This window comes from Ambystoma mexicanum, chromosome 2p (assembly GCF_040938575.1).
Source record: "Ambystoma mexicanum isolate Mex_15411 chromosome 2p, UKY_AmexF1_1, whole genome shotgun sequence".
Lineage (NCBI taxonomy): Eukaryota > Metazoa > Chordata > Amphibia > Caudata > Ambystomatidae > Ambystoma > Ambystoma mexicanum.
In genome coordinates, this window is record NC_090923.1 from 893,797,979 (window position 1) to 893,817,176 (window position 19,198).

At 47.6% G+C, this 19,198-nt stretch overlaps 1 protein-coding gene and 1 long non-coding RNA gene across 3 annotated transcripts in view; one reads left to right on the forward strand and one right to left on the reverse strand.

Annotated features, from left to right (window-relative positions):
• LOC138566876 (uncharacterized) overlaps nt 1–17,958 on the forward strand; it is an 86,523-nt gene extending 68,565 nt beyond the window's left edge. The window contains exon 3 of the long non-coding RNA XR_011302047.1: nt 15,637–17,958. This is a non-coding gene — a long non-coding RNA (uncharacterized lncRNA). The remainder of the gene's footprint in view (nt 1–15,636) is intronic.
• The window catches only part of HIF3A (hypoxia inducible factor 3 subunit alpha), a 194,382-nt gene that overhangs the window by 158,916 nt on the left and 16,268 nt on the right, over nt 1–19,198 (reverse strand). The gene's annotated exons all lie outside the window — the stretch shown is intronic.

Consider the following 19,198-nt stretch of genomic DNA (forward strand, 5'->3'; position numbering starts at 1 on the left):
TATATTAAGGGAATCTGGAGAGCCAAAGGTTGCAGACCCCTGCTCTAGGTTGTAGCACAAATACAAGTTTGCTGTCCCTGAGGAGTTGCAGTGTGGCCACGCAGGTTTGATTACATGCCCTGTGCTTCAAAAGCTAGTACCCAACATTACTCAAGGTTTTTCGGTGATAGAGCATACGCTACGTTATTGAAATGCATGCTGAGCAACACAGCCAATTGCTGGGTCTCTGGCGGATCTGAATGAAAAGGGGAGGGTTAGGTTGGCAGGGACAGAGGGAACATGCAAGATAGCTTTGGTGTTGCTTTTATGCATGCAGACTGGAAGTATCCCGAGCTTTGTGTACAGGACTGTGTCTCGGTGTTCTGTACGAAAAGCATAGAGGCTTTCATATCCGAAAGGGAGCCTGTGGTGCTAGGTTGCCTTGCCAATTACTTTCATATGCTGCCAGCTGGTTGGATAGTTGTGGCGTTCTTTTGTTTAGAGGTCCTGCCTAGATTGTTGTCGCCGCTCCTGCACCGCCGCCTGGAGACTCCGACTGCGCCTCGAGTTCTTTTCTGTTCATGCTGCCCACGTTGGACCCTGCCACCATCGTTGTTGCACCGTCCCTGGGCGAGGAAGGAGCCTTTTTTGTTGATGTTTGGTGCCTGATCTTCGTGCCAGGAATGGTGGACTGCGAGATAACGTGGGTCAGGGAGGGGGGGGGGGTGCAGCGGGGTTAAGCCAGTAGTGTTTTTTGTTGGGACCAGGGCTGGGGCAGTGGGCCAGGGTCGAGTGTTTTCTTTTGTGCAGTTTGTGGCTAACTGGTTGCAAGGAATAACGGAGAAAATGTAGGCTTGTGCTTGTGCTTAGTGTTGATGGCAAGCACGCTTTTAAGTAATTCTGTATAGTGGTGTCACATCGGGAGTGTTCCTTAATACTGTATAGTGGCGTCGCATCAGGAGTGTTTCTTTCGCGTAGCCGGATAAAGACTTACTTTAAGGAACGGTGCATGGACGTTTCCTAGGAAAAACAATGCGTTAATATCCTAGCGTAGAGTGTGCAAGGTATTGTTGAGCGTACCGAGGACCTATTGTTTTGATTCACGGAAGCAATTCTGGAGACGCAGGTAAAAGTGACAGGGCGAGGCAGCTCTGACCAGAAACCCAGGTTACCTTAGCAACAAGGCTGGAAAAGTGTTTTCGGCAGTGTGTCTGTTGCTGGATATTTCGGGAGACAAGTGTGAAAGCGGTGATTGTTGTACAGAGGGGGGAGCATTTTTCAGAAATGTGCACAGCTATAGGGAAAGAGACAAGGAAAGAAGCTCTGATTTATGTGCGTGCATATGCAGGAAACAGGGGAGAAAAGTCTACAGGGTTTGTGCATATGTTAAGGAGAAAAGGTGGTGAAGTGCTCTGGTCAGTACATTACGTACAAGGGGAAAAAGAGGGAAGCTTGGTGTAGAGAACAGTACTCAATAAGGGAAACCTTAGAAATTGGAATTGGAAAAGAGTGCTGTTGAAAAGGCGCAGGTTGGACCCAACAACACCGGCAACCATTTTTGCACTATTGCAGGGGAAGGATCTGGGAATAGTACTGGGATCATTCCTGGGGAACGGCGGGACAGAACAGACCTGGTGGTCACAGGTAGAGGTTCAGGGGGGACACAGTAGAGTCCCCACCCTCGAGGCCACAGAGGAAGAATGTGGCCCCCAAGGTGGCTTTTCCTCTGGATGAAAAGAGGCGAAGGGGAGTAGGGTGGCCAAACCACCCATAATAAAAGGTAGCAGGGGAGTCATCTGCCCCCAACCAGCAGGGAGCTCCAGTAATGTTATGTTACTTTCTTTACAAAAACCGAAAAAAGGGTACTCACACTCGAGACAGTCCTAGATTCTGTCCAACATTCAAGTTAAACTCCATACTAGTTTAAAGGCTAGTGTTTGCGAGGCAAATCACTGAGGATACACCAAGGAAGCAGTCTGAGAAATGCTAACCATAAATCTATTATTAAAAGCACAGTTTTTTGAGATTTTACACAAATTCTAAAACAAAAGATAAGTAGAATAGAGCAATTGAACAAATAAAGAAAAACAGAACATTCATCACAAATATATCAAGTGCAAAAGAAGGGATAACATATTAATCACATCAAGATAAAACAATTATTACCGGCTACCCATAGTTCCCGCAACATAAGGCCTTCCAGGGTGTATAAAAAATTACCCTGGTAGGTATGCAAAAAGAATATTATTTTAGCTGAGTATGTATATTTAATCTGCCTATGTTATGTTACTTGGCATTTATATAGCGCCTTATGTATCATTGGTCTGATCTCAAAGCGCTGGCAGGTTGATCGCCCTCGGGAACCATAGTTAAAGTCAGTAGAGAGAGAGAGTGAGTCATAAGGTGCGTGGGTGCACCGGATATGTGTGCAGCCGGTGTAGCAGTTGCATGATAGCTGCTTCTTAGCGGTATGTGTGGTGGTGTGGAGGTCAGTTGTATGTGTTCATTCTGGAGGGTGGACACCCAGACTGATTTCTGGCTGCGTTAGGCCTGAGGAGACGCTTAAGATAGCGGTGTGTGCTAGCTGTGTTTAATTAGGGTGATGAGGAGTGTGTGGTGGGTGTTAGTATGAGAACAGCTATACCGAATGTGTCATAGTATTGCTGTGTTCTAGTTGAGTGGTGGTGTACAGGAGAGAGTAAGTGTGGTAGTGTGATATGGTGGTTACCGGTAAAGCGCTTGAGATCGGGCACTCCATCTGTACCATCTATTCTATCCATTTTATTTACTCTGTCCGTTCATTCCACTAAGTCTGTTCATCCGTTTCGTCTGCTACATCCATTTAATCTACTAGTCCTTTCATCCTTTCCATCCACACAGCCCATCATCAACATGATCTAATCCATCTATTCCGTAGACCCATTTCATCCTTCCCATCCGTTTAATGTGTTCTATCCATTCCATCATTCCTATTCATTCAATCTGCACTGTGTGTTCCGTCCACTCAGTCCGTTCCATCCACTCAGTCAGTCCATAGGGCCATAGGAGTGGGGCCCAGGAGAATCTGTCAAACAATGCCTCACTGGCAGGGGCAGGCAGCCCAGCATAGAATTGTACGATCGGACCAAAAAAAAGGTCTGACTGTACAAAAAGTCTAAAAAATGCTACCACCAAAGGTTCAAACACCAAAAGTTCAAACCTTTGGTGGTAGCATTGTAGGGAAGTATAAAAAAACTGTGTGGTATAGTGAGCGGGGTGTTGCGGGGACACCCCTGCAGCACACCTGAGAAAACAGAATAAAATAATTGGGGCTGCAGGGTTGTCCCCTGCAACACCCCGCTCACTATACAGTATATAGTGAGTATAGTGAGCGGGGGTTGCAGGGAAAACCCCTGCAGCTGCCGAAAAAAAAATAAAAATAAAAATAAAGAAAAGGACCCTGCAGCGCCAGTTCCGGATCACAGAAGTGAAAGGGAACTGACACCGCAGGGATACAGAGTGAAGAGAAGGTAAGTAAGGTTTGTTTATATTGGGGGTGTGGGTGTGTTGGGGGTGTGGGTGGCGGGGGTGTCATGGGTGTGGGTATGAAGCTGTATTGAACATGTGTTCGCACATTTCACATACAAACTTTCCCGGCCGCGGGAAAATCAGCTGCTGTCGGATCACGTAGATCCGCCCAGCATTACATTCGGGAGGCAATGGAAATATGGGCATCACGAAGGCCGCTTGGGGTTCATGAGGGACTGGTACAGGCAGGGTCCTGGGGGTTGAATCATGGTCAGGGGATGGGCTTCGGGTGGGGCACCTCATCCACAGGTCCTCTAGGAGGATGGATGGGGTGCCTCCCGGAGGCAATTGTGGGGGCTGGCAGGGAGGGCCTCAATAGCAGGGTTGGGTAGCACCAACCGGGGCTCCCTTGGCACAAGGGCAGCAACAGATGGGGGAGCCTGCACAGGGCAAACAGGTCACAGTGATGGTAAACCCAGCCCCACTGGGCATGCCAGGCAGGGCGGGTGCCACCCCAGGAACGATGACGGTGCAGAGGGGGAGGTGGGGGGGGGAACAGGTGAGCACTTGCAGGTGTCAGGGAGTGTGGTAAATAATGTAGAGGGAGCGAAGGCACCGGAAACAATGGCAGCAAGCATTGGGACCATGCAGGTGGGTGGCGGGCAGGCAGGGTAAGCCTCTGCCCCAATTCAGGCATCAGTGCCAGGTATGCTTACTTGGCACGTGCCTCTGGAAACCAAGGAACAAATATGGAAGGAGAAACACATTGATATATTTTTTACTCCTGGATTATAGAAGGGTAGGAGTGTTAGGAGGTAAAGACGAGGGGAATGACAAAACATTCTTTGCGGAAAGATCACTGGCCAACTGGGCAACTGGATTCTCAATATTTGCAGCCATAATGTTGGAAACATGTCCTGAGCTGATTAAAAAATTGCGGTCATACAATCACTTGGTTTTGACTATGTATCATGACTATATATTTGGCGTCTAGTGGTTTTATGATGAGTAATTTAGGAGTGCAAAGGTAGGCAAGGCTGTGCTAGACTGGGGCTGTAGGGCAACGGACCTATGGGCTACCTGCATGGCAGCGCGCCCATTCAACAGCAAGGAGTTCACCGGCTCAGCCCTTTTGGAACAGTGGGGGAAGCAGGGTCAAAAAAGGGGCCTACAACAATGGCGCAAGGCAGTCTGCAAATGTAAGCATGTCTGTTCATTCTGTGGGATGTCGGTACACAGGGAAGCCAAATCCACCAAACGCAGCAAGGAGCACAAGTAGGAGCGTGGTGCTCTGTGTACCACCGGTGGGATTACCCTCGCCTGTACGAGTACACATACAAATGGGTACCCTCAGGTGGGAGACGTAGGACTGTTGGTAGAGGGATTTTCAGAGGGCTTCAGTATACCGGTGGAGGGGTTCCACACCCCAACCCCCAGTGCCTGAGAACCAGAGATCTAGCCGGTCACAACCATCAATACTGATGGACAAAGTGGCCAAGGAGGTCAAGTTGGGGAGATTTGAGTGTCCATTTCCTGTACCACCCCTGCAGGGGTTAGTATGCTCTCCACTGTGAAGTGTTCCTTAAAAAGAACCAGAGAAGTATAGGTTGATCCAAAACTTTTCATTTCCAAAGGTGATCAATGCCATTAATAGCAACCTATGCTCTGTAAAGTATGCCTCTTCTGACTCAGCAGTGACACGGCTGCAGTAGATGGGAAAGGGGGCACTGCTAGCAAAGGCAGACAGGCCTTCCGGTTTCTGCCGGTACACGCAGAGGATTATCACTTACTGGGGTTCCAGGTACGGGGTAAATTCTATTATGACAAGTGCTTACCTATGGGGTGCTCGATCTCATGTGCTTACTTCGAGACTTTTAGCACATTTCTCGAGTGGGTGATTAAGAAGGAGTGTAGGGAGGCGCAGGTCCGGCTTAACCTGGACGATTTCCTGTTTATGGGAGAGAGGGGCACAGAGGAGTGCACCAGAGTGCTAAAACATTCCAGAAGGTGGCAGAGAAAATGGGGCTAGCGTTGGTAGCGGAAAAAACAGAGGCCCCCACCACCTCCACTTTATTTTCTGGGCATTGAGATGGACTGTGAGGCGGGCAAATGCTGTCTACCTGTGGATAAAGTGCAGGACTTTGGGGCGGCAGTATCTGCCTGCCTGAAGGCTAAGCAGGTGACTGTGGGGCAACTGCAGAGTTTGGCGGGCCAGTTACATTTTGCTCTCAGAATCATTCATGTAGGAAGGCCCTTCTCCAGGGCTATGCCAGGCTTGAGAAAACCATATCACCACACCAGGTTAACCAGAGAACAGAAGCAGGACCTGGTGATTGGGGACAGCTTTTTGAGGGATATTATGGGAAATGGCATGCAACGGCCAGTTGGGCCTGTACACGGATGCAGTTGGGAGCGTGGGCTTCGGGGCCATGCTGGGCAACAAATGGTGCGGACAGCGGTGGCCAGACAGCTGGAAGAATGAGGGACTGTGCAAAAACATAACCTTTTTGGAGCTCTTTCCCATTATTGTAGCATTGACCATTTATGGGAAGGCGCTGGGGGGGGGGTGGAGGGGTGGAGGATGTCGTTTTTCGGTCCGTGCGTCAGTCGTCTGCTCAATCAACAGTCAGATGGCGCCATTCCCAATGGTGCTGAGGTTACTAAAAAGATTGGTGTTGCTATGTCTGAAAGCCAATATTTGCTTTCAGGCAAAACATGTCCCAGGTGTCCTGGATAATGTGGCTGATGCTTTGTCCAGTTTTAAAATGCAGGAGTTCCACCGATGGTTAGCAGGGGCGGACCTAGTGATAGCATCATTCCCAGAGATACTATAGGAACTTGGTGCCCTGAATTAGTATCTTTGATCGACGTATCAGTGTCAAAGAAGACAAAAAGGGCATCCGAAAGAGCATTTGGGGAATTCAGGGAATTTTTCATGGGACAGGGTCTGGAAGACATTTTCCACAAGAATTCTGCGAGACGTTTTCTGGATCACCTGCACACGGGGGAGGCAACAGTAGGGGTAGCCAGAACAAAGATGGCTGCCCAAGGGTTCTTTGCAGGATTACAAGGAAGGTCCCTGCCATCCACAGATTTTGCTAGAAAAAAAAAGGCTTTATCTGGCTGGAGCAGGGCAGTGGTGCCAGGGGGAGATAGTAGGAGACCCCTAGACATGGAAAAATAGCAGCAGTAGTGCAGGTACTGGTGGTGAGGGGATCTGCAGGGATGACTGGGAAGGGGCCTTGTTCAGGGCAGTCTTTGGAACAGCTTTTTTTGGTGCCTTCAGGATCGGAGAGGTGGTGGGGGATCCACAACAGACTTTTCGGGAGAACTGTCCAGGGAGGATTTGTCCCACATATGGTTAAGCAAGTAAAAAACGGGGTAAATGGGAAAAGGGGCAGAGGTGACAATGACTGCGCATACTAGGTCTGATATCTGCCCGGTAGGGTGGCTACGGGCATACCTGGGGCAAGGTGGGGTGGAGGGGGGGGGGGTTCTGGTGGGCCCGCTATTCTTGCCTATCCAGGTACCAGTTCAGAAAAATCTTAAAAAAATCTTAGAAAAATCTTTGAAGGAAGCCAGGCTCGAGGGGATGGGATTTGCCCCACTCTCTTTTAGAATAGGGGCAGCCACCATGGCCGCAGATTACGGGCACAGAGAAGGACAAATCAAAGTATTAGGGCGGCAGAAATCCCACGCCTACAAAGGATACATCAGGCCACACCTCGTGTATTAAGAGTACAAGGAGGAGGGTGATGAGGATTAGGGTCCCAATTGGTTTGTTATATAAACAAAAAAACAAAAAATGTGTGGGTAGGGAGTACCGTGAAATGATTTACGTACTGTCTTTTGTGTCATTTTGAGGACAGAGATGGCGAAACTGGTGGTTTGGTTCGTGGGACACTCATTCGTCCGAAAGATGGAACAAAGAGTGCAAGAAAGACCTGGGTTGCTGTCTTGAATGACGGCAGTGGCCATCCACTGGATTTATCGAGGGGGATTGCAAGTGTGCCAAGTGCCTTCCTTGGTGGAATGACAAATAAGGAGGGGGCTGTGTTGGTGCTTCTGCATATTGGTGGTGGTGGACGACCTGATGATGCTGGGAAGAAAGGAGCTCATCAAACACTTGCTATCTTTGTTTTCCTGGTTAGGACGGATCTGCCCGGGGGCAGTGCTCGTTTGGTCTCAGATCATTCCCAGACTGAACCCGGGGTGCCTGGGCCCTGCGTGCCCATTGAACATGTCGGCACAAAAAATGTAACAATGAACTAGCCCAGATGGTCGTCGGCCAGGGGCACGTCAAGTCATCAGAAACGTCCTATTGAGGGGCCCAGGAACGCATCAATGAGACAGGGTGCACTTGTCCCAGCACGGAACTGAACTATTGTGTCAGAACTTTTTGGCCTGTATAAGAACATTTGTAGGTGTTCGGAGGGGCACAGACCGGTGGGTGTGCGCCCCTGTGGCAGGTGGGGGAGGACCATGGGGACACTGATCCCTTCCCGGGGGACTCCGTAGCCGGAATGGGGGACGGCGGGGCAGCTGGGTGCAGTAGAAAGGGGGCCGTCTCCCGGTAACGCCTTCTAAGAAGGGCATGGTGGGGAGGGGGAAGGGCCTCACCACCATGGGACAACCTGGTGGGGCGGGAGGGGGGGGGGGGAGGACCATTGTCCGCCTGGTCCACTTGCCAGCAGAAAGTGTTGTGTATTATGTATGGATTTTTGATAACTGTGTATTCATGAAACATCACATTTTTGGAATGCATTGATGTTTGCTGTGAAATTTAAATGTGGCCGGTTTTGGCATCCAAAAAGATACGAGTTGCGTGTGTTCACTCTTCAGCTAGGCATGCCCCCTGCTCAGCTCACAACATACGTGGGGACAGATGAAATAAGTGGCAACGATAAAACAAAACAGGGGGGTGGGGGTTGTAAATAAAGAGAATCTCCGAGTTGCCAAAGGCACATTGATTTCCTACAACTTTGTTTCCACCAGGCTGTCTTTGACACCCCAATACGCCATGCGTACACTGTGCTGTTGTCCTAAAGGTCATGGGCATCCTTAGGCCCTATGCTTCCAGGATACCATGTGCCCAAGACTGCCCTTTATCCTAGGCTGTGTTATTTTTCAACAAAGGCTCCGGACCACAGGCTGAGTTAATAATCCCGCTAGAGGCTCCAAGTCAGACTATAAGCTACTTTCCCACGGGGACAGTCTCTGGGCCTACCCTGTTCTGCCTTGAATTCAGGGTAGGGGTGCCACTATTTTGGTCACAAGGGCTTGGGCCTACAAGGATCCCCACTATTCTTTTACGGAGGAAACTATTTGAGCTGCACTATTCTTTCACACAGGCTGCTGTCTCCAGAGGCAGGGGCAGCGTCAGGGACTTTCAACTTTTTCAGTTGAAAGAGGCCTCGTGCACAAGCAACTCCCCCCATGTTGCCAGTCAGCAGTCTTGTAATACAGCAATGTATTCCTTTCTATCTGGAGTTTTACATACGTGCTTGCTTTCCAGCACTCAATTTACAAGCTGCGTTTGACGGGGCTCTTGCAGCCACTTCCCTTCGGGGTATACGGTTTCTCCACATCAGCCACTTGCTGATGAAGGATTTATAGCTTTTCAGGGGGCATTCAGTCTTTCAGCTCCCTGACTTTTAATCCCCAGCTGTATTTCTTTGTCTCCCTTAGAATGTATGCACCCGGGTGCCTCAGATTGTTCATGTTGAAATGGTCCCCTACGTATTATATGATATGGCATTTATAAAGCGCCTATACACAAGTGTACGCATATACGCATCCTCAGCCGGGCCAACACGGAGCGACACGATTCTCCCACTAGCGCCCCAGGGCCCCACTCCTGAGGCTACACTGTCCGTGCAGTAACCCGGCCGTTGGTCCTAGAATTCATAGAAAGCAGTTGTAATCCTGCGCCGGGGGATGGATGGATGGATGACGCGGCCGGGGGAGGACCGCAGACCGTGTGCAGTTCCCTCCCTCCCACAGAAGCTATTTCTAGAAAGGAACACGGGCTGCTGATTGGAGAGGGGAGCGATGTGCGTGGTTATTGAGGACGTGGTGGCGAGGTCAGAGCCTAGCCTGTACTGTACATTCTGGGACGCTGAAGGAATGTACCGAGCCAGGGTAGAGAAGAAGAGGAGGAGGGAGGAGGGCTACGGGCTGCAAAGAAAAATCCACTGGGGAAGGCGGGAGCTGAGCCTGCTGAACTCTTTACTCTCGACGCCTTTCTTCTGCCTCGCACCAGGCACGCGGCACCGCTAGGCTAATTATGGTTACCCCTCCCTCCCTACCCCCACCGCATCTCCACCTCCACCCGAAATGATGCCATCACGAGCAGGAAGAGACACACGTGCTAAACGGCTAGAGCATTAACAAAGGCATTCTTTGTTATCAGCAGCCCTTCCAAAACAAATAAAGTGAGTCACTAGCAGTTTATTTTTAACAAAAAAAGACACAAACTTAAGTGAAACGGAGACAATCGCTTATTGTGCACGAGAAGTCATGAACTGTAATGTCATCAGTTCTATGACAAGATACCAACAGGGCAGAGTCCAGCGACTTGTCACCACAACCTGAAAGTATTGTTACAAGAGCAGACGCTAGACCAGAAGGGTAAATGGAGACCTAAAACAAGTAATTGTCACAGAAATCCTCAAGTCTCTGGCTTCATAGCGTAAGGGGATAGTTATGACAGCTTTTAACATAAAAGCTTCAGCTGAGGAGTCTCACTAGAATGTATGTAAACCTGAAGAGTCTCACTTGAGTGTATGTAAAGACGTTTGATATCCCAACACAACACTTCAGCAATAATAACGACGTGGGCGTTCTGGCCTTTACCAACTGCCCCCGGTGGTGTTATCACACGTTCCAGCCCGTGGAACGGGTGATTATTGCGATTAGCACCCAAGGTTGCCAATCCGGTAACCAGGCGTGCTAAAACCAATGTGTTTTCTTTCAATGAATGGGTCGCCTCATGGCGTCCCATTCATTCAAACAAAATACTTACACAAGATGGCCGCCACGGAGCTGGAAGATGGGGCTCTAAGTGGAGCCCCTTTTCCATTGCGGCCCAGAGAGAGACGGAGCGAAGCGGAGGCAACTGGCGCTGCTGCCGCAGTAAGCCGGTAAGAAGGCGGGGTCGGAGGACAGAAAAATGGAAGGGACGGTGGAGGGAAGAAGGCACTGCAGGGCAGGGGAAGGAGCTGTCATGTTGCTTGAAACGTGAGCCTAGACCGTGGGATTCAACTGTGATCGAAGCAACCCGATTGGTTGGTGCCCCCCCCCCCCACCTGGGGTGCCAATAGGTCAAGTATGCTGGAGCAAAAAGGCAAGTCACAAAATAAATATGTTTGACATGAAAAAAAAAGGGGCAGGGTTGTTTTCGTGGACTTGAGGTCTTCTATCCAGAATGTGGAATACAAAGCTACAATTATATATTTTTGTCCTAACACATACGGATTTACATATTGTCATATTGCTTTACTGGGTGATTTGTCTACTTGCACATATACTCTGAGACTACTATTGTATTTCTTGAAAGCCAAAGCTTAAAATGTGCCAAATGGTGCTCAGAAAGTATGTCGTGAAGGGGCTAAATTGCAGAATGGGTTAAAATACCCACTTCACTGCTTAAACAAAGTGTGTGATCCTGGGCAAATAATGTAATCTCGCGTTGACTGCAAAAAGTGGAGTGTTTAGAAGTGACTAAGCTCACAATATTTGAAAAAAGGATCCTATATAGTGGGGCAGATTTAATGATTTTGGGGACAAAACGGTGTCCTCCTAATGCTCCTCCTTTGGTGGCCTGTGAGACCGTTACCTAGAATTGCATTCCAAGTCATACAATAAGCAATGTCGCATAGCAATTTGCTATGCAATTCTGACAGTTTGCTAATTACATTGACACGTGTGTAGCACAGCTAGCTATTTAAAGTATCTTGTACAATGAAAGTACAGCTCAACTTGCATTCCTCTATTGCCCTTGGGGCTCCCCAGCTTCTTTTGTTCACTGCAAGTGAGGCTAATGGAAAAAAGTGGGCACTAATAATCATCTTCTCCACTCTTAAAATTGCCAAAGGCCTGTGTGGGAGAGCTAGGTAAGAAACTTTATTTTTCAAATAATTGCACACCAGAAGTAATTAGGATGATACTTTTATGAAACCAACTATATCCTGTCTGGCAAAGACCAGTATGTGTTAACTTAATATATTTTTTTAACCTCAGTCCCACAATTCCCTTCTTAAAAATGTAAGTTGTTTGATATTGCAGAATCACAGTATTGTTACTGTAAAACACTGCATTTTCTTCATGTTTTTCAATAAAGTTTAAGTCACTGTATCTAAATCTCATAGTGTAAACTATATTTCATGTTGTAGGGGAAAGTGCATCATATTGACGAGTGAACAGTTTTGAAAATGTACATGATCCATGCCAATGCTTTGGATGGCAAACCTATTTCTGTGACCTGCTTGTTGCTTAAATCTGTCCAGCTGCCGCTCAACCTGAGCTGATCCCAAACTCCTTTTCATTCTAGTCACCATGTTACTTTATACTGCTACCCTGAAAGTGAGATGGCTGCAAAACTACAATATTTCACCTAGTTTGCCACCTTCTCTGCCTGCTATGCTATCCACTCTGCTTAGTCTCTTACTTTCTTTCCTCTTACGTAAAGAATACACAAAGCTAACTAGATGTTTATGGAAAGTAGTGATCAATAGTTATATCCGGGCTGTACATCTACAGATCTACTGCACTACCATACACTGTAGTCACCCTCCAAACTTCGCTTTGCTCTATGATTTGGATTTCATTATACATTATCACCTGCAGGAGAGAGCTGGCCAATATTGAGGCTGGGAACACAAGAAGCTGCTGGCATTTCATGTGGGCTGCTGCGCCTCTCCAGCCTTCATTCACCCTATCCTTCGTGGCAGTGCCTGGAGTGCCACACCACAACCGCCCGCCCCCCCACGACCCATTTGCCTACACACCTCCTTGCTCACATGCTGGTCGTGGAAATACTTATTTCCAATCACAGACATATGGGTAATTTCTTTTTAAGGGAAACATGAATTGCTCAGAGCCTGGTTCCCTCGAAAACAAACCAACTAAAAGTTTCAGCACCCCAGATGTCGGGTCTGAATACTAATAGCGATAAATACCGCTTTCATGGATGCGCAGGGCTGGAATGCTGCGCTGACTCTGGCGTCAGGACCATTAGCGGCCCGCCTCCGCCCCCGTGAGTGGTATTTAAAGCTGGATTTAAAACAGTTGATCTCGATGGCAAGCAAGGGCCAATTTATCCATCTGAAGTTGATAAGTGCACGGCCTGCCGCAAAACCATACTACGTACTTAGTTTCAGGCTATGACTTTCCTTCGACATTGTGCATTCTCCTCACACAACAAATGGGTAAGCATACAATATATGGGACACTGCCCCGTGCAACACTGATTGCACCCAGCTGCACAGAGTCTTGTCTGAAAAATGTTTTCTGTGCTTTTTTATATCTTTTTATTTGTGTCCATTCATGCAGCTAAAGCTTTACATTTAACAGACCCCCCTTTCACTAATGTCTTACTTCAGGGGCAACGTTCCCTGAAAGGTGTGCACATGTGCGGCCGTGCACTTTTGATTGGGAAGCTGCGCATATTGCTTATTTTACTGTGCACGTGCTGCCCTCCCTAAAAATCATCATTTCTTTTTTTTGTTGTTGAACAACATTTTTTTTTTATTCCCGTTGACGGGCTGCATGGCTCAGCCATTCCCAATTTGCTGCCTGTCAGGCAGTGACATGCCTTTAATTTGATTGGCTGTAGTAGCGCTTGGATGCACGTGCTGCGCTGCTACAGCCAAACAGTTGCCTAAATGGTTTCTCCCGCCCACTCACACCAGCATTCAAGGCCTTGTACGTGAGGCGTGGCAGCAGGCACCCTGGTTGGAGGTGCGCGCTCGGTGTAGTCAAGTGCGACTCCAGCATTTCAGGCCTATACGATGGGCAGTGGCACTGGTGTGACTGGTGACTGTGGTGAGTAAAACAGACAGTGGCACCGGCGGCTGCTTTTATAGGGCAGGGATGGTCCGAGGGCAATTCGATAAATAATTATAGCTGCCTGCAGTGTCGGTGTGAAATGGGGCGCACGTGCCCCTCTGCCTGTGACACGAAGAGGGGCGCGTCCCATTTCACACCGTTTTCTCTTTTAATGTACTGGGCTCGTTGGCTCCTGCATAATGTGGTGCATTCCCATGATTGCCCGGATGTTTATGTATTGAATGGTAAGTTTTTAAAAACTAAAGCAAGCGGGAAGAAATGCTTGTGGTTTATTGGATGTTTTGATAGTCGTCAGCAGCACTAACAGATGAGACCTAGAGAGGTAAACAGAAGTTCGGAGTTGGTCATCCGCCCTAAATTGGAGCCAAAATGCAACGTCTCTGCTGGGTGGGCTTGAAACCAACATTTCTGAACGTGCAAACCAAATGCGCCAGAGAGACACATGAAGTCCACTCCTTATTACACTGGGGCCTGATTGGTGTGATGTTTGCTTATGCTTCCCAGGCAACCTGAAAATCTTTCTAAAATAGCTCTATTTACAGCAAATAAGGGCATCAGAGGCTCAGAGCACTAATCCACAAACACAGGGGATTTAGTAGAGGAAGAGGACACACGTCACACACATGCTAGTGGTGGCAGCCGGGGCGCTACAGGTTTGGTCCTGCCACGTGTTTCACTGAGTGGGGTAGGCGGCGGGCGCAGAAGGGCCCGAGAGCCATGGTGCCGTTTGCTGCAGTACTGGTAGTAGTAGGACCCGGCTGGGCCATGGTTGGCTTGGCTTCCTTCTGTGCATCAGTGCACGCTGCAGCAGCCTAACCCTTCCCATGATTGGCTTGATGTTTATGTATCCAATGGCAAGTTATGAAAAACTAAAGCAAGCAGGAAGAAGTGCTTGTGGTTTATTTGATATTTTGGTCGTCGTCAGCCCAGCAGCACTAGCAGATGAGAGCACGAGACCTAGAGAGGTAAACAGAAGTTCGCAGTTGGTCATCCGTCCCTGAAATTTTGAGCCAAAATGCTTGAAACCAACATTTCCAAACGTGCAAACCGAATGCGCCAAAGAGACTCATGCAGTCCACTCCTTATTACATTTGGGTCTTCTTAGCCTTTATGTTTGGCACTGGCACGGCCTTGTGAAGTATAGCTGTGCGGCACTGTGCCCATATTTTACCTTTGGGGAAAGCCTTCTTGCAAAACTAATGTCTTAGCCCCCCACTACCTGGGGCGTTGCTCTGGGAAGCCATGCATTATTGCCCAATTATTGAATATCGTACCTAGTTGTGCAGCCTATATTCCACCCTGGCGAAAGCCCAAAATAACACAACCTCTATCAACTTGTGTGTGACTGACCTCTGCCAAACTCTGCATATCTCGTTTTCGAGTTCGACCCCCTAACTGTAATACAGTTTGTATATAGCCTCCCTAACACGAGGAGTGGCTTTGTTAAATTGTATGCATCATTATTTATGACTTATCCTCGGGTGTTGCAGTCCTTATTTTATATACAGGGAGGCACAATGATATCCTGATCACAAAAGTATGTATAATAGATAAGAAATCAGATTTGACGGAGAAGCAGTGTTTCTTAGAATGCAGTGGGTTTCAGTGACATTCTGAGCAGGTTGTTGAGGGAGGGGAGGGTGGGGCTACTAAGTCTTTCACTCCTGGGCCCGGCGCTCAAAAAGTACATAGGTGGTGGTCTGGAAGAACAACCAACATTAGACATTTTCAAGTGCAACAGGCAGTGGTACTGCATTTCTAGCAAGCCTTGGAACACACACCACAGTGCTTCCCTAGACCAGCTGGTTAAGGGCAGTCAGTCAAGTCCAACTGAGGTGTAAACTGCTCATTTAGTCATCACGTGTTCTGCAGCTCATATTAGTTAAGCATTTTGCTACTTGTACTTGTGTTGTGTGGCTTCCTGGGCTGTGTAAACAATTCAAGATGCGAGCTAATAGCCAGGCATAAAAGGTATCTGCCCTTGGCCTGGTGTGCTGCATACAAGTTCTCCACTTGCACATAGACAGCAACAGCACTGCACGTTTTTCCATGCAAATAAATGCTATTTCTTTTTATAACCAGATAATGGATAAACTGTTTAACTTCAGAAGATCCAAGTCTTCTTCATCAAAAGAACGGCAAGGGAGTGCTGCAGCAGCTGCTGCACCACCTAAGAAGAAATGTTGTGCTGCTTTCAAAGAGGATTGGTTAAAGGAAATAGTTGAAACAGAGTCCCAGAAATCACAAGATAAGGCACATGTGCGACTTGGAGAGATGTTTTAGTACAATGCTGATGTGGGCCTGATTTGCAGAGTATGTGCGGAAGCTAAAGTTACTGGAGAATTTTCTACAGCAAAGAAATGGGCCGATGGGTGGAAATTGCACTACTTGAAACACTATTTAGTTGGAAATGTTCATGTCTCTGCGGCAGAGAAACTGGGTTTTGGATTGTGTGGTATGCTGGCACAAACGTCAAATGAGAGAGGTAATAGATTGGCCATGGTTAAGCGACAACGGTCCAAGCCTGAAGAGGTGAAAGTTCTACTGCACAATGTTTTGCTAACTGTAGAATTAAACACTTCCATGCTATCTGTGCAAGAAATCCACAATCAGATAGCGCACTACACCAAAATACCAGATAGCTGGAGAAGTAAAAATTATGCGTTTGAATTCCTGGAGTCCATCAGCAGCGTAATAAGATCAGAAATTGTGGCAGAAGTATGCAATGCTCCATTTCACACTCTGTTGATGAAAGCACTGACATTTCAGTCAGTAAAATGTTATTGATTTACTTTAAAATCAGATCTCTTGCACCAACACCACATTCAATGTACAAAACTGTGTTCAGGGGAATTGTCAAGTTAACGTCTTGCAATGCGGAAGCTGTCACTTCAGCAATTACTGAATTTTACTCTGCCAATGGTCTGAATCTGCAGAAAAGGGTGATGTTCACATAAGATGGTGCATCCGTTATGCTTGGCAAAAACCAAAGTGTTGCTACAAGGCTTAAACAATGTATTGCACATTAAATTGAGCAACACTGTGTAGCTCACCGTGAAGAATTGGGCATCGGGGATGCTTGGAAGAAGGTGCCAATGATAAGGGAAGTAGAAACCTTGCTAAGAACTGTTTATTCTGTGTTTTGCAGATCTCCATTGAGAAAATCTAAATTTTAAGAAATTGTATCAGTCGTTGAATGTGAGGGTTTGTCATTTCGACCCCTCAATGAAGTGAGGTGGTTATGAAGACATTTTGCAGTGAATGCATTAATGTGCAATTATGAGGTGTAGCTAAAATACTTTGATCAGGAAACGAAGGAGGAAAACTTTCCTATAGCAAAATACTGTTTCAAGAAACTGCCTGACCCCACTTATCACATTTCTTTGGCAGTGCTAAATGATATTCTTTATGATCTAGCAGACTTGTCCAAGTTACTCCAAAAAAACTGTTTTATCCCAATTGAAGCCATGCAGTTTGCACGCAGCAAGATCAACCAGATTAGGGGACAGTACCTTTGTCAAGAATGTTTCTGGAGCAGCACAGTTAGAGATCTAATCTCAACATACTCTGACAACGAGAAGGGCTTTAGTACTGCATCTATTCTGATATTTATTGGCTTGGTGTGTGAGCATATGGAGAAAAGGTTTCCTGAAAACGAACTGAAGGAATTGGCCGATTTTGATTCACTAGCCATTCAACAATGCAGCTTTGACTTTGGAATAGAAAATGTTAAGCATCTTGCTGAAAAACACAAAGACATTTTAGATTGTTAAGTAGGTGGACTGTTTAGAATCAGACCCTACCATGCTTGAGGTGGATGACATTATTATGCAGTATAATGCCTTAAAGTACATGGTAGCAGAGAGGAACAAATGTTGTTCTTTAAAATGTTTTCAAGACTTGGTGAATTTCACACTTCAACATGCCACACAGTACAATGTAGTTGCACAGCTCATGGACATATGAGCCACATTTCATGCCTCAAGTGCTGAGTGTGAGCGAGGGTTCAGTCTCATGAACAGCATTAAGACCAAATCAAAGAACCGACTGGAAGAAAGTCCCCTTGACATGCTAATGCGAACAAAGGTGTATATGTTACAAATTGAAGTAAATCCTGAAGACGTTTATCAGCACTGGACGAGCGGCAAAGACAGGCGAGAGAAGCAGGTGAATCAGGGGGAGTCTGACAGCTCAAAAGACTCAAGTCTCAGTGGTGCTACGTGTTAAGATGGATTTCTGAACTCTGTCCTGGAGGGGCAGATGTTCAGAAGGCCAGCCTAGTTTCTTGGAACAGGGTAACCTCTGGACAAGCCAGACCAATCAAGGTAGCGATCGCGGTGGTGAAGACTAGGTCTCAAGAGGGGTGAGGGTGACTGAAAGCCCGCAATGAGCACACAAAGCAAGGACACTTACACATTACTCCAAGCAGGTGTTATATTAAAAATATAGACACATTTATTACAAGGCCTTTGTAATATTGACCATAGCAAAGAATCACGATAAAACTCAAGTAAACCAATACATCACAATCAAATACAGTATATATACAATTACTGAAGGGTCTAAAGAGTTAGAAGCACGAAATATGCAGACCACCTAGATGGGGAGGAAAACAGGCAGTGCAAGTAATCGTTTAGACCCAGTTCACCTTCAGAGGCCACCTAACTAGAAGGAAGTCCGAGCCCTATGAAGAGTGGAGCCTTGTGCTCAAGGGGTGTCTCTTCAAGGAAGTCAGGCAGTTCAGAGTGGTGAACAAAGGAGGGCGAACAGATCTCTGCTACTCAAGCGCAGCCTCCACTTGCGGCAGAAGCAGAGTGCGAGTGCGAAAAAGGTGTGCTGTTTAACACAGGGAGGAAAAGCTACGGGCTACTGCAGGAGGGCGACAAGTTCCTAGCGTTGCTACTCACCGGTCCCCGATGCAGGCAGACCCAGGCTTCTCCGCGTCAGTTTCAGTGCTGACAGGTTCAGATTCGAGCAGGGGCGTCTCGGCGTCGTGTAGATTCCGCGGCAGCAGAGGATGTCCCAAACGCAGTGAACCTGCACAGTTTGTTACCACAGCAGGGCAACGAAGCGGCTGTGTGTATTTCAGCCCAATGTACACTTCTCACTTCAGACCTGGAAATGCCAAGTGTGCGAATCATGTGAGAGTGTCAAAGACTCGGAATACAGCAGCAACCTGACGGCGGTTACAGAGCAAGACTCCAGGGTAAGCTGGTCAGACCACTGGATGGCCCAGAGACCTTTCCGAAGGCTTACGTGCAGGAGATGATGAAGATGCCGAGAATAGTTGTTCCCACTATTCCAAAGGGTCGAAGTACCAGTACAGGCCTTCTCGTTCGATCAGAGGCAGAATGGTTTCACAGAGCGACAGCAGTGCAGAGGAGCAGTCCTTCAGCGATTTCTCGGTTCAGCCTCTTGGTTGCAGGATACTTGGCTCCTGTAGCAGTCGTTCGTGAGAACTCAGGAGATCGACATGGTAGTGGTGTTTCCAGCTCCTCTTATCCAAAGTTCCCTTCGCGCCAAAACGGAGAGGGCCCAATGGGAGATCTGCTCACAAAACACTCACACCATACGTGGACCTATCACGGACCACGGTGGTCCAAGGCATTCAAGACACACTAGACTCTCTGGCACCCAGGATGTG